Genomic DNA, 11,824 nt, shown 5'->3' with positions numbered 1-11,824 from the left:
AAAACAATAAACAAAGTGAGTATATTAACCAAATATACCTTCATCCCTCTTGCTGCCCCTGGTTTCATCCCCTGCTTACTTCCAGCCATACTCCATACTCACCCCTCCTCCACTTTTCACTCACCTCCACCTGTGAATTAAAAACTCAAGCCCAAAAGCATTGTCAGTAATGTAGCTTTGTACTGAAGATTTTGTGTGGTTCCAGAGGAGGGAGTACATTACAAAGTAAAAGGCCCTAACAATGCCCTTTTAACATCTCTGCTTCCCCCCAGCCTTGTCCCTACAGCAGCTGGAACTGTCGTATACCTCTTCCTTTGCTCCCCTGGCAAGTGTGCTCTGGGAACCCCTCCAGCCAAGCTGCATCCTCCTCCACCTGCTTCCAAGTCTATACTCAGCAGAACGAAGTGCAGCCATAGGCCAAGCCGTGACTCCTTGGTCCTTAGTTCATAGGGCCAGTTGCATTTATAAAAATTTGGAACAGAAAGCGTTGACCTTTTATTCATCTTTTCTTTTGCTTGCTGATAGTCTTCCCTCCATCAGTGCCATCCGTGCCTGCCCTCCCTGCTGTCTGTGGCTGACTGACATCTTATATCCGTCAAGGTCCATTTCAATCGCCCTACCTTCTGGAAATCTTTCCATAAGACCCTTAAGTCGAGGTGATTTTTCTCCTCCCTAAATATGCACACTACTTCTTTTATTCTTCTTGGTATTACAGGCAATCCTAGGATTACTTTTTTTCTCCCTCTCCTTTAAGAGCAACTTCTATTTCTTACTCTACATGTCTCCTGAAGAGTCTGGCTCAGGACTGCATTGCAGGCTCCAGTGTTGGTTGAATTATAATAAAACATTTTGTATTTGTTTTCTTAGGTTTTGGTAAAAACCTCTTTGAGAAAGTTACTGATATCTAATATTTCAATTTCAGAGTCAGTGAGCAGAAAACTAGCCCCCCTCCAAGCCCGACCGCCGGAAGAAACTCTGTACAAATTGTAGATGAAAGTGGGATGGCTTTTGGTTTAACAGGTTTGGAGAGAAGGTCTCTATCCAGGTAAAAGATACTATTGACATTTTTGCCTGGGTTGACTCTGGCTTTCTAAAATGAAGCAACATTCTGGCCCCTGAAAGACTATCAGGGCCCCTGAGAGAGTCTAACTTGTATGACTTTTTAAAAATGCCGAGGAAATGACTAAGTAAAAATGTTGGCATATGGGGTGCCTGGGTGGCTCAGTCAGTTAAGCATCTCCCTTCAGCTCAGGTCATGATCCCAGAGTCCTGGGATCGAGTCCCGTATCAGGCTCCCTGCTTGGCGAGGAGCCTGCTTCTCCCTCTCCCACTCCCCCTGCTTGTGTTCTCTTTCTCCCTCTCAAGTAAATAAATAAAATCTTTTTGAAAAAATGTTAGTGTATGAATTTAAGCTCCTGAAGTCTAGAGAGAGACCTGTGGCTAGCAGTCTGTGTTCTCTTAGCATCAGTGTGATCTTCAGGTGAGCAGATCTCCCAGTGATTCACAGTCACCTTGATCAAACAGAGGATGGAGGCCCAGTGAGGAGGTTGGCTACATGTGCATGCGGCTGACTGAAGGCTGCTAAGATGCAACTCACCATCACTTGCTCAGATTTTCTACCAAATTATGTTTCTCTTCTCAACAGGAAGCCATAAATATCTCTCACTTCTTTCATTCCTATAAGCATCTTCATTACCCTGGATTAAACAGGATAAAAAATAAAATGTACTTCTTCAGTTTACTTCTTAACCATTTTTTTTACACTCCCAAAGTAATACATTTCATTATAAGAAAATAAAGCATATAAATTATAGAAGAAAAATTAAAATACAAAAAAATCCATATTTCTACAACCAAATCCGCAAGCTTTTTGACTTTTTTTTTCTTCCAATCTTTTCCATCCATGTCAAGGATGTTTTTAGAAAATTGTAATCATGCCATAGATATACTGTATTCTGCTTTTTCACTTAAGTTTTTAAATAAACATTTTTCTCTAGTTTTTATTAGGGATAATAATTTCCATACTATTATGGATATATATACTCCAACAAGAAGAAATTACTGTAATCTAATTTATCTCTTTTACTTAAACTTAAAGTTGGTTTAACAAAAAAGAAGTATAAATAAGTGCTTAAACCCTGGTTTTTTAAACATCTTGCATTTACTCATGGAGTTATTTGCTGTTTTACAGTTCAGTTTATCTTCGCTTCTTGCCCCTATTGGCTCTTCCACCTGCTGTGCCCACCTCTGGCTTTTCTGGCAACCGATCCTTCCTTGACACCCCTCACTTCATCTGTGAGCTTTTATCATCCTGTCCTCTCTGCCCAGGAGGACATGCTCTTAATTTCTCTTGGTTTCAGCTCCACCTAGACAGAAGCAGGCTGATCCCAGAGAATCAATTCAGTGGGAGCCAGTTTGTGAGTGACCACGTCTCTGAATTGTGAGCTGACCTAGGACCAACCACAGTGAGTGAGTCTGGAGGCTGTGGAACGTGGCAACCTTTGAAGCCAGACGCAATGGCGCTTCAGACCCAGGACCCTCTCCTAAGGCCCCTGCAATTTATCACCCTGTGATCTTTAGGCCAGAGAGTTGATCTCTTTAGCCTCAGTTTCTTAAAATGAGATCATTCATTCAAAGCACCTGATGTAGAACCATTGTGGCAGGGTATGAGAGAAAATTGTTAGATGCCTTCTTCTTCTCAAGTGAGTGGTGGTAAAGACCAAACAGTTGGCAAAAGGTATGATATCCTATGTCTGAATCCTAGTTTCTTTTCTCTTTAAAATCCAGCTCTTAACAAGTTTATTTCTTAGGGCACCTGGGTGGCTCAGTTGATTAAGCGACTGCCTTCGGCTCAGGTCATGATCCTAGAGTCCCGGGATCGAGTCCCGCATCGGGCTCCCTGCTCAGCAGGGAGTCTGCTTCTCCCTCTGACCCTCCCCCCTCTCATGCTCTCTCTCTCATTGTCTCTCTCAAATAAATGAATAAAATCTTTAAAAAAAAAAAAAAGAAAGAAAAGAAAAACAAGTCTATTTCTTAAAAGGACCAGCCCTCTTTTCCTTCTAAATATTCCAAAAATATAAAATCCAACCAAAGTTTTAATACACATCTTTGTGGTTGTTTTTCACAAGTGATAAAAACAGTTGGATATGATATCTTCCCATTTTTAAAATATTGGGGTAACTTATTTCTTTTATTATGGAAATTTTCAAATGTACACAAAAGTAGAGGAAATGACATAATGAACCCCTTATACTCATCCTGAGCCTTTTACAATTTTAAATATTTTGCCAGTGTCATTTTATCTATCCTCCTATATATACATTTCACTTTTCTTTTTGCTGGATTATTTTAAAGCAATCCCTGACTGTTTCATTTTATCCATAAATACTTTAGCCTGTATTTCTAACAGGTAAGGAGGTTTTTTCCTACATAACCACGATGCTATTATCACACGTAACAAAATTATTAATAATCTCAGGAGGATTTTAAAAATAGGATTCTGGGAAAAGCAAGCCAAAGGAATGAGTAATTTAGAATTTCAAGTACTATGGTAAGCAGTTTGGGAAGATGCTTTTAGCAAAGGGGGTACTTTCACTCTTGCAAATGACATCACAGAGCCAGATGCCACTTTCTCCTACATATCCGTAATTGGATTTACTTTCTTACCCCCAAATATATTCCTTAGTTCAGTTCAAGGCGTCAGCCACCACCCAGGAGCTCAAGCCCCAGACCCACAGTCCTTATAGAGTCTCCCCTATGCCCCCCCCCCCTTTGGCACTCCATTTCACCAGTTTTGAAGTCCTAAATCTCAGGGTGAATATTGCTCATATCCATCCCCTTCTCTTTATTCCCACTTCCACTCCTTTTGTCTGGGCCCCTGTTTTCTATCTCTACACTGAGGTTATTGAAAGATTTTCATTTGGGGTCCCCCCAGAAACAGAGCCTGAGACAAGGAATTGAGTATAAATAATTTATTCAAGAGGTGATCCCAGGAGACCTGGAAGCTGAGCTGGGGGATGAGACAGGGAAGTGAAAGAAGCCAATACAGGCTGTGTTATCAAGCATTGAAGGACACTGGAGCTCCGTCCCACTGGAAAAGTCTGGGACACAGTACAGAATATGCCTCAGCATTATCCCAACTAACAGGCAAGGGAGCTGGGCTACTCTTTATCCATCAACTCTCGACCCATCATTGCTTTCTGGCTGTCCCTAGCACTTCTGGCCTGCACTGAGCATGGGCTGAGCATGCTGCCAGCCAGAACCCAGAGGGTCATGGGCCTTCAGTGTGTAATGGTGAATACCAAGGGAACATGGCAGGGCTCCAACAGCGCTACATTACATCCCACTCTCTCCCGCACAGAGACCAGGGACAGCTTCCTAAAGTGCATATCTGATTCTGGTACTTCTCTGTTCAATAAAAAGGGTATATGGATAATGCTAAAGACCAATCTTGCTTATTTCTTCTGATGGGGGTGACTGTCTTGAGTGGTACTGAACCGTATGATCCTGAGCACCTTTGGTATACCTATTGCAGGTGACCAAAGTTTGGGTTGGACTAACTACTCCTGAGTTCAATGGATAGATAGCCTTATTCATATGTTTGTAATGAAAGCCTTGTTTATTTACAGAACAGGTTGGGAGGAGAAGGGACAAATGACTGCCTCTGGTCTGGCTTTCACTTGGGGCAGACCTTTACCTCTCAACAGTTTGGTACAACCTTTCCCAGACAGTGGGGTGCCTCTCTCCCCTGGTGCATCGAAGCTGTCCTGGCAATACTTTTTTCTTTTTTATGCAGGCACATTGTCTGGGAATCTCAATGTGATTTACAAGCTTACATAACTTCCCAAATGAGTCAGCATGCTCATCACGAAGGCAGCATGGTGCCGTGGAAAAAACATGGCATTTGGTGCCAGAGAGAAAGTTCAGTACCTGCATCTGTCACTTCCTAAGTGTGTGCTAGACAAGTCCTTCTACCTCTCCAAGCCTCAGTTTCTTCCTACGACAAATGGGGATCGGAATACCTACCTCGGAGGGTTATTACAAGAATTAAATGAGGTGAAGAAAACGGTGTGATACGTAACAGGCCCTGAGTCACTCAGTGATCGCCTTCCGCATCCTATATCCTGGTTTTACCCATCTGGCATCAAGTTCTTGAACCTCACTGACCTGCAGTGAGCAGAAAATGCTGATTTATCTTTATCTCCTTTTAGCACTCGTGGATTTTAGAAGAAAAGTGCTCTTGTTCCACTCTGGGCAACGCAGCCACCTCGTGTGTGAAATAACTACGGACCAGAAAGGGCTAGGGTGCTGGAGGAAGGGCTGGGCTGGCACAGCCTGGCTCAGCACCCACTGCGGTGGCAGCCCGAGATCGCTGGAGGGGACTGGGCGAGCGCAGGGCAAGACAGACAGCCAGAAAAACGAAATGGGCGGGAGAGGACGTGAGAGCCCATCTGCAAAGCGGCTCAGCACGGCGGGGAGCAGTGAGGAATGGCGTTGCAGAACGTCCTTCCGGAGACGAAGCCGCGGCATGCAAATGGGGCGCTGCTGTGCGGGCCAGGGCTGGGGACGACTCTGGAGCTGGTTTTCCAAGGTGGTTGGAACAAATGCCTGCAAGTTAAAATAATAGTAATAAATAAAATCCCTGGCCAGCGAATGAACACTGCTGCAAATGTTCTTCCCCGCTGGTCGCAGCGCTATTAAGGCAGGATTACCAGACAAGCTGATTTCCAGGATCTTTGGGGGCAGCATAATACATAGTTAGCAGTCACCTAGGGTCAGCAGAGAAAGTGTTTGTAATTAAGGGGTGATTGGTGTGTCCATAGCAGCAAAGAAACCTCTAAAAAGAGAAACCAAGAGCCGATCTTTGAACTTAGAAACTAGAGAATGTTAGAACAAGAAAGATTCTTTCAGAGCATTGAACTGTGCTGGTGATTTTTAAATGCTAAAGAAATAGCAGAACCTTTCTTTCAAATAAAATCTACATCAAACACTAATGATGTAACGTACGGTGATTAACATAACATAATAAAATTAAAAAATAATAATAATAAAAAGAAGAAATCTATGTTAAAAAAAAAAAATCTTGGGCAGACTCTCCCCCTGGAAGGCGAACAAAAGGGATGCTGCCCTGAGGAGGGGAGGGGAGAAGGAGAAGACAGTGTGGCCCTGGAGCTCCAGCCTCCCCCACCCCCAGCCTCCCTGTTAGATCTGCCAGGGAGGCCCAGAAGACGTCCTGGAAATTCTTAGGCCCCACTGACCACAGTGTGAAAACCCCCAGGCCAGTCCAGCCCATGCATTGTACAAATGCAGAGTTTAGGCTCAAAGAGGGCAAGTGATTAGTCTAAGGTCACCCAGCAGAACTGGGACTAGAGTCCAAATCTCTTGAGTTTAACTTCTTTGCTCTGTTCTAAAAACCATCTCCCCTTAAAAAAAAAAAGAAAGAAAAGAAAAGAAAAGGTATCTTTAAAAATAAAGTTACCTCATGAAATAGTTTGTTAAAGTAAATGAGAAAGCAAGAGACATCCAAGTGTAAATACTGGCTTTGGAAAGAATCCAATTCTATCTTCTTGACTGCTGGACCCAAGTGCAGCTTCTTATTACCTTTGTTTTTAGGACTTTTAGCATGGCAGTCACAAAATCCAAGTAGATTTGCTAAATGAATGGTCTCTTAAACCAGGGTAAGTCTAACCAGTCTGTGCCTTCTAGAAAACACCAACCTAAAACAATTACAACAGCTTAGTATCTGAAAAAAAAAAAAAAAACAAAAAAACTATTTTTTAAAAAGATTTTGTTTATTTATTTGAGAGAGAGGGAGAAGAAATAAGCAGGACGAGGCACACAGGGAGAGGGAGAAGCAGACTCCTCGCTGAGCAGGGAGCCCGACACGGTACTCAATCCCAGGACCCCGGGACCATGACCTGAGCTGAAGGCAGAGGCTCAACCGACTGAACCACCCAGGTGCCCCTGAAAAAAATTATTTCTAATATATTGGCACAGTAAGAAAGGAATCTGAAATGCACGGCAGATGGAGATGGCCGGACCCAAGCTCCCACAGCAGAGCACAAGGCGCTTCAGATTCCTGGCTCTACATCCCACAGTGAGACCTTGAGCAAGTCACAACCTCTCCCCTTCTCAATCTTCTTTCAAAAATCTATAAAATGATTAAGTCATTAGAGTCATTAAAAGTCAATATTCAACAGAACCCTGAACTCAGCCAGCACAGTGCCTGTTTCATGCACAGCAGAGGCCTCTGCGTCTAAGTCAGAGGGCGCAGGAGCACAATTGGTGCAGACGAGCAAGAGGAAGCTGCCTCAGGAGAGTCTGCTGCAGGACGAAAGGAAAGAGGGAGGAGGGAAGCCAAGGCAGAGAAAAGCAAAGGCTCTCCTTCCAGGCGTCAGAGGACCGGATTTCGGACGGCATCCATCCTGTACATTTATGTGACACCTATTACCCTGGTCTCACCTTGAACTAGGAATGTTCAGTTAAAGACAGTAGCATGTGGGGCGCCTGGGTGGCTCGGATGGTTAGGCGTCTGCCTTCGGCTCGGGTCATGATCCCAGGGTCCTGGGGTCGAGTCCCGCATGGGGCTCCTGCTCAGTGCGGAGCCTGCTTCTCCCTCTCCCTCTGCCATTCCCTCTGCTTGTGCTCTTCTGTCTATCTCTCTGTCAAATAAATAAATAAAATCTTAAAAAAAAAAAAAAAAAGACAGTAGCATGTGGTAGCAGCTGATGAAATGATACCAAGTGTTTACAAGGGGAAGAAAAGCAACACTTTTTAAAATGCAATAGCCTGTGCATTTTGTTTATGTGATTCAGTTTAATCCTTACTATAACTTTCAAATTAGGTATCATTTCTCCCCCCATTTTACAGATCTAGATGCAGAAAGGTTTAGCAACTCCTTTGAGATAACAGGTATTTTATGTAGCTGTGGGGGATGTAAGCTCCCTCAGGACGGAGACTTTCTCGTTCATGCTGCTATGCTTAATGCCGAGCACAATGCCTGGTACATAGTAGGTGATCAATGCACATTTACTAAAGGGATAACCGAAGGAAAAGGCCAAGCTTTAAATCCAGATCTGCACAAATCCCGAATCTAATTCTTACTACCGTTGAACTCATGTAATTTATTTAAAACGATTGGCATTTGGCCAGTTGTTCTTAATCCTTTATTTACCGTGTATTTGGAAGTGTTGTGAGCTCTGGTTTCTATGCCTATCGGAAGCTCTAGCTACATAATTAGTTACCGAGTTCCCATCTCTTGGCTGAATCTGTAATTAAGCGGGTTTTTTAAGATATAGTTAGACATAGTCCCAGGTTCCCTAAAATGCGTAGCATTCACCCAAAGGACCAGACTTGAAGTAAAACACAGGACTGGAAAATATTTTATCATACTTCAGTATCACTGCTCTCCCTGGTCACCTTAAGCAATTACAGAACAAAAAGATGCTTTTTTTTTTTTTTAAGTCAGTAAACACAAATTTTAAAACACACACTTTCATAGAGTTTCTTCACAGTGTATTTTAGAAATGAAGCAAATTCTGACTTGCTAGCACACAATGATATTATTGAATAACAGTTTCTGTCTAAGAAAGGAAAGACTTGTCAAGCATGTTGTACTAGAAGGGCGCACTCAGGTGTGCCTGGGGTCTTGCTCTGCTTAACGCTTCAGGACTCAACAAGGCAGGCCCAGTGATGTGTGAATGGGTGGTTCTGATAGAGAGAGTGAGCAAAATCATGTCTCCTTGTCCTTCCCCCTCCGGGACCCTTCCTTTCTGATGTGTTGGCCAAGGCTGTAGCTGGCATGGCTCTGGTCATCCCAGGGTACTTCACTAGGCCTTTTCAGTCGTATGCTCGCTACTTCTTCCTTCTCCCACTTTTCCCAAGTATTTACCAAGGGCTCTCATGGGCTTAGCCTCTGCAAGGAGCTGTGGGAGCTACTGAAAGAACAGGGAACGAGCTTCTAGATTCTCGCGGGCATTACTCATCGCATTCCGGGAACTCAGGTGTGACCACAAGGTCCCAGCAGCTGAGCTGGTGACTTCATTACTATCACCTTCCTTCCTCATCAGCCCCTGAGATCTTGGAAAGTCTGTCTTGTTATTGTAGCCTGAGGAGTGTGATTCTCCCTTATTTCCTTCTGCACAGGGGGGCACCATGACATCAACGCAGATGTGGAACCTCTCGCCTTGAGCGAAATAGCACCCATCGTACCATGCCTGCACCCTCACAGTGCTGTCAGCCCTTCCCAAGTCAGTCAGTTGGAGGAGATACAGGGTCAGTTCAGCTTTGTGGGAAATTCTCCTTGCTTTCTGTACTAGGCTTTGGCTACCTCTATTTCCAGCCTGCACTAAACTACTAAATATATATATAAATATATAAACTACTAAATATATATATATTCTTGGTGGTAGGATTGGGTCTCTCAGAACTCAAATATTCTCTTTATATTCTCCTTATTTCCTGCTCTGAGTTTCCCTCTAGAACATCTGCCCTGGTCAAAATCCTTTTTTTTCAATTACAGTTTTATAGTGTACAGTTCAGTGCTTTTTAGTATATTTGCAGAGTTGTACATCACTATCTAAATTCAGAACATTTTCACCACCCCCAAAAGAAATCCCATACTCATTAACAATCACTTCCCATCTCCTCCCTTCCCCCGGCAACCACTAATCTATTTTTTGTTTCTATGAATTTGTCTCTTCTAGACATTTCATATAAATGGAATCATACAATACGTGGCCCCCTGTGACTGGCTTCTCTCAATTAGCATGCAGGTTTCAAGGTTAATCCACGTTGTAACATGTATTCGTACATGTATTAGTACTTCATCCCTTTTTTGGACTAAATAATATTCACTTGTATGGACATACTGCATTGTGTTTATCCATGCATCAGTCAGTGGACACCTGGGTTGTTTCCATTTTTCAGCTATGATGAAGAATGCTGTTATGAACATTCATGTACCGGTTTTTGTGTGGATATATATTTTCACTTCTCTTGGGTACCTATCTAGAAGTGGAATTGCTAGGCTGGCTGAAATCTTAAGGAAACATTTCTAATGGTCTTCATTCCTGTCTGTTTCCCAGGGAATACAGTTTCTGTATCTTCATCAAACAAAAGGGAATGACCAACAGCAAGAACTTCTTCCTACGTCCTGGACATGGCACCTGCTTTTCCAAGTCAGTTACAAAGCCCGAACGTCTCCACTCTAAACAATATGTGGCTTTGAGTGACTGTGGCAGGCCCGGGACGGGGACAAGTCACTACTGCAGTGATTTACACTGAAGAGCAGTTTGCAGCACCCGGAGAGGGTATGCAGCACCAGCCTTGAATCATAAAAAAGGAACATTTATAGTCATGTCATTCCCTGCTTAGAACTGATTCCTTGAAACCTAGTCTCTCGTATCCTGTCCATAATCTTGGACTCTGATCTCCAGGGTTATGCAGAGCATGGAATAAGCAATTTGCAACCTTGGAATCCTAAATTGCCCTTTCCCCACCATCAGCTCTGCAGGTTTCTGTTTATAACTGAAGTGTGCCCTCTGCTGGTCATAGGCAGCCCAGACCCCGCAACATGGAGCGGCTAAGCAGGTTTCTTCTAAAATCATTTCTTCTCCAGGAGCATTTAGGAAATTGCTACAATTTATTCAGCTAATAGCAATACAGAGAAACAACATCTTCTGCAGAGTGTTCCTCTTTTATTTTTTGCTTTTTGATGTTTGTGAATTTTTTCCCCTTTTATTCAACAGAAGCAGAACTGGGCCAGTTTCAGTTACGTATGAGCCACTTTCGTTTGTGATAAATAACCATTATTTGTATTTATGCACTGCCTGCTGAAGACCTTCTGCTCCTCTTGACTCGTGAATCACTACAATGCTCTTTTATGGTAGAAGCGGGCAAGGGCTATTCGAGAAGGGGGATAATATGAGTGGTGAGCTGTCAACCGTCTATCTAGTAGTTTTTCAGAGGTGGTTGGTAGACTGCCTCGAGTAAAGGAAGACCCAGAGACTGATTCTCCTCCAGTTCTGTGGGATGACTGCTTGCCCTGTTGGAAAGCTGCAGGGCATCAGACATTTGGGGATCCCAAGCAGACATGGCATCCCTTTCTCTCCCTTCCTTCCAAATGGGCACTCTGGCCAGGGAAGCAGATCCAGGAGGGACACAAAAGGTGAGTGGGGAAAGAAGCCAGAGCCTAGGGAGACCAGGAGACAGTGTGAGCAAAAGGCTGAACCAGTGACAGGAGGAAAGGAGGGAGCTGGAGGAGAGGAGGTGCATCCACAAGGACAGAACAGGGGACTAAAAGAATGACTGCTTCCCCGAGGGCCATTACTGCTTTCTGCAATGCAGTTAACTGTGAAAATCTGTTTTTAGTTAACAAAGGAAAGAGAGTCCTTTCTGATGTTTTCATCCAGAGTCCTTGAGAATAAGCCTATGCCTCTGACCTAGTGTTTTAGGAGCATTTATATTTTCTGCCCTGAAAGAAATGCAGCACTTTTATGAAAGAAAACATAATTTTTGGAAAGATTGTTTGGGCTTTTAACCTCTGAGTAGAGGGGGGCAGGGGACTCACAACGATTCCTTATGGTGAGCATATATCCTAGCCAGACATCTAGAAATCTGTCCCCCTTCCCCAAAGTACAGCCAAACTGGGGACTCCATTGCCTAGAGCCCCAGTGGTTTCCCCTGCTCAGCCCAGGGCCACCCCCCACAGTCCCACTATCCCTGTCAGTCTCCTTGGGACTGCAGAAGCCTGGGTTCAGGGTGTAACAGAAATTCCTGTGTCCTATTCTTTCTCTTCCTCTCCATTTCCCTCTTGCCTCCTCCT

This window comes from Mirounga angustirostris, unplaced genomic scaffold (assembly GCF_029215605.1).
Source record: "Mirounga angustirostris isolate CCGP_5_RB_7025 unplaced genomic scaffold, mMirAng1.0.hap1 SCAF_1, whole genome shotgun sequence".
NCBI lineage: Eukaryota > Metazoa > Chordata > Mammalia > Carnivora > Phocidae > Mirounga > Mirounga angustirostris.
This window is presented reverse-complemented; position numbering follows the sequence as displayed.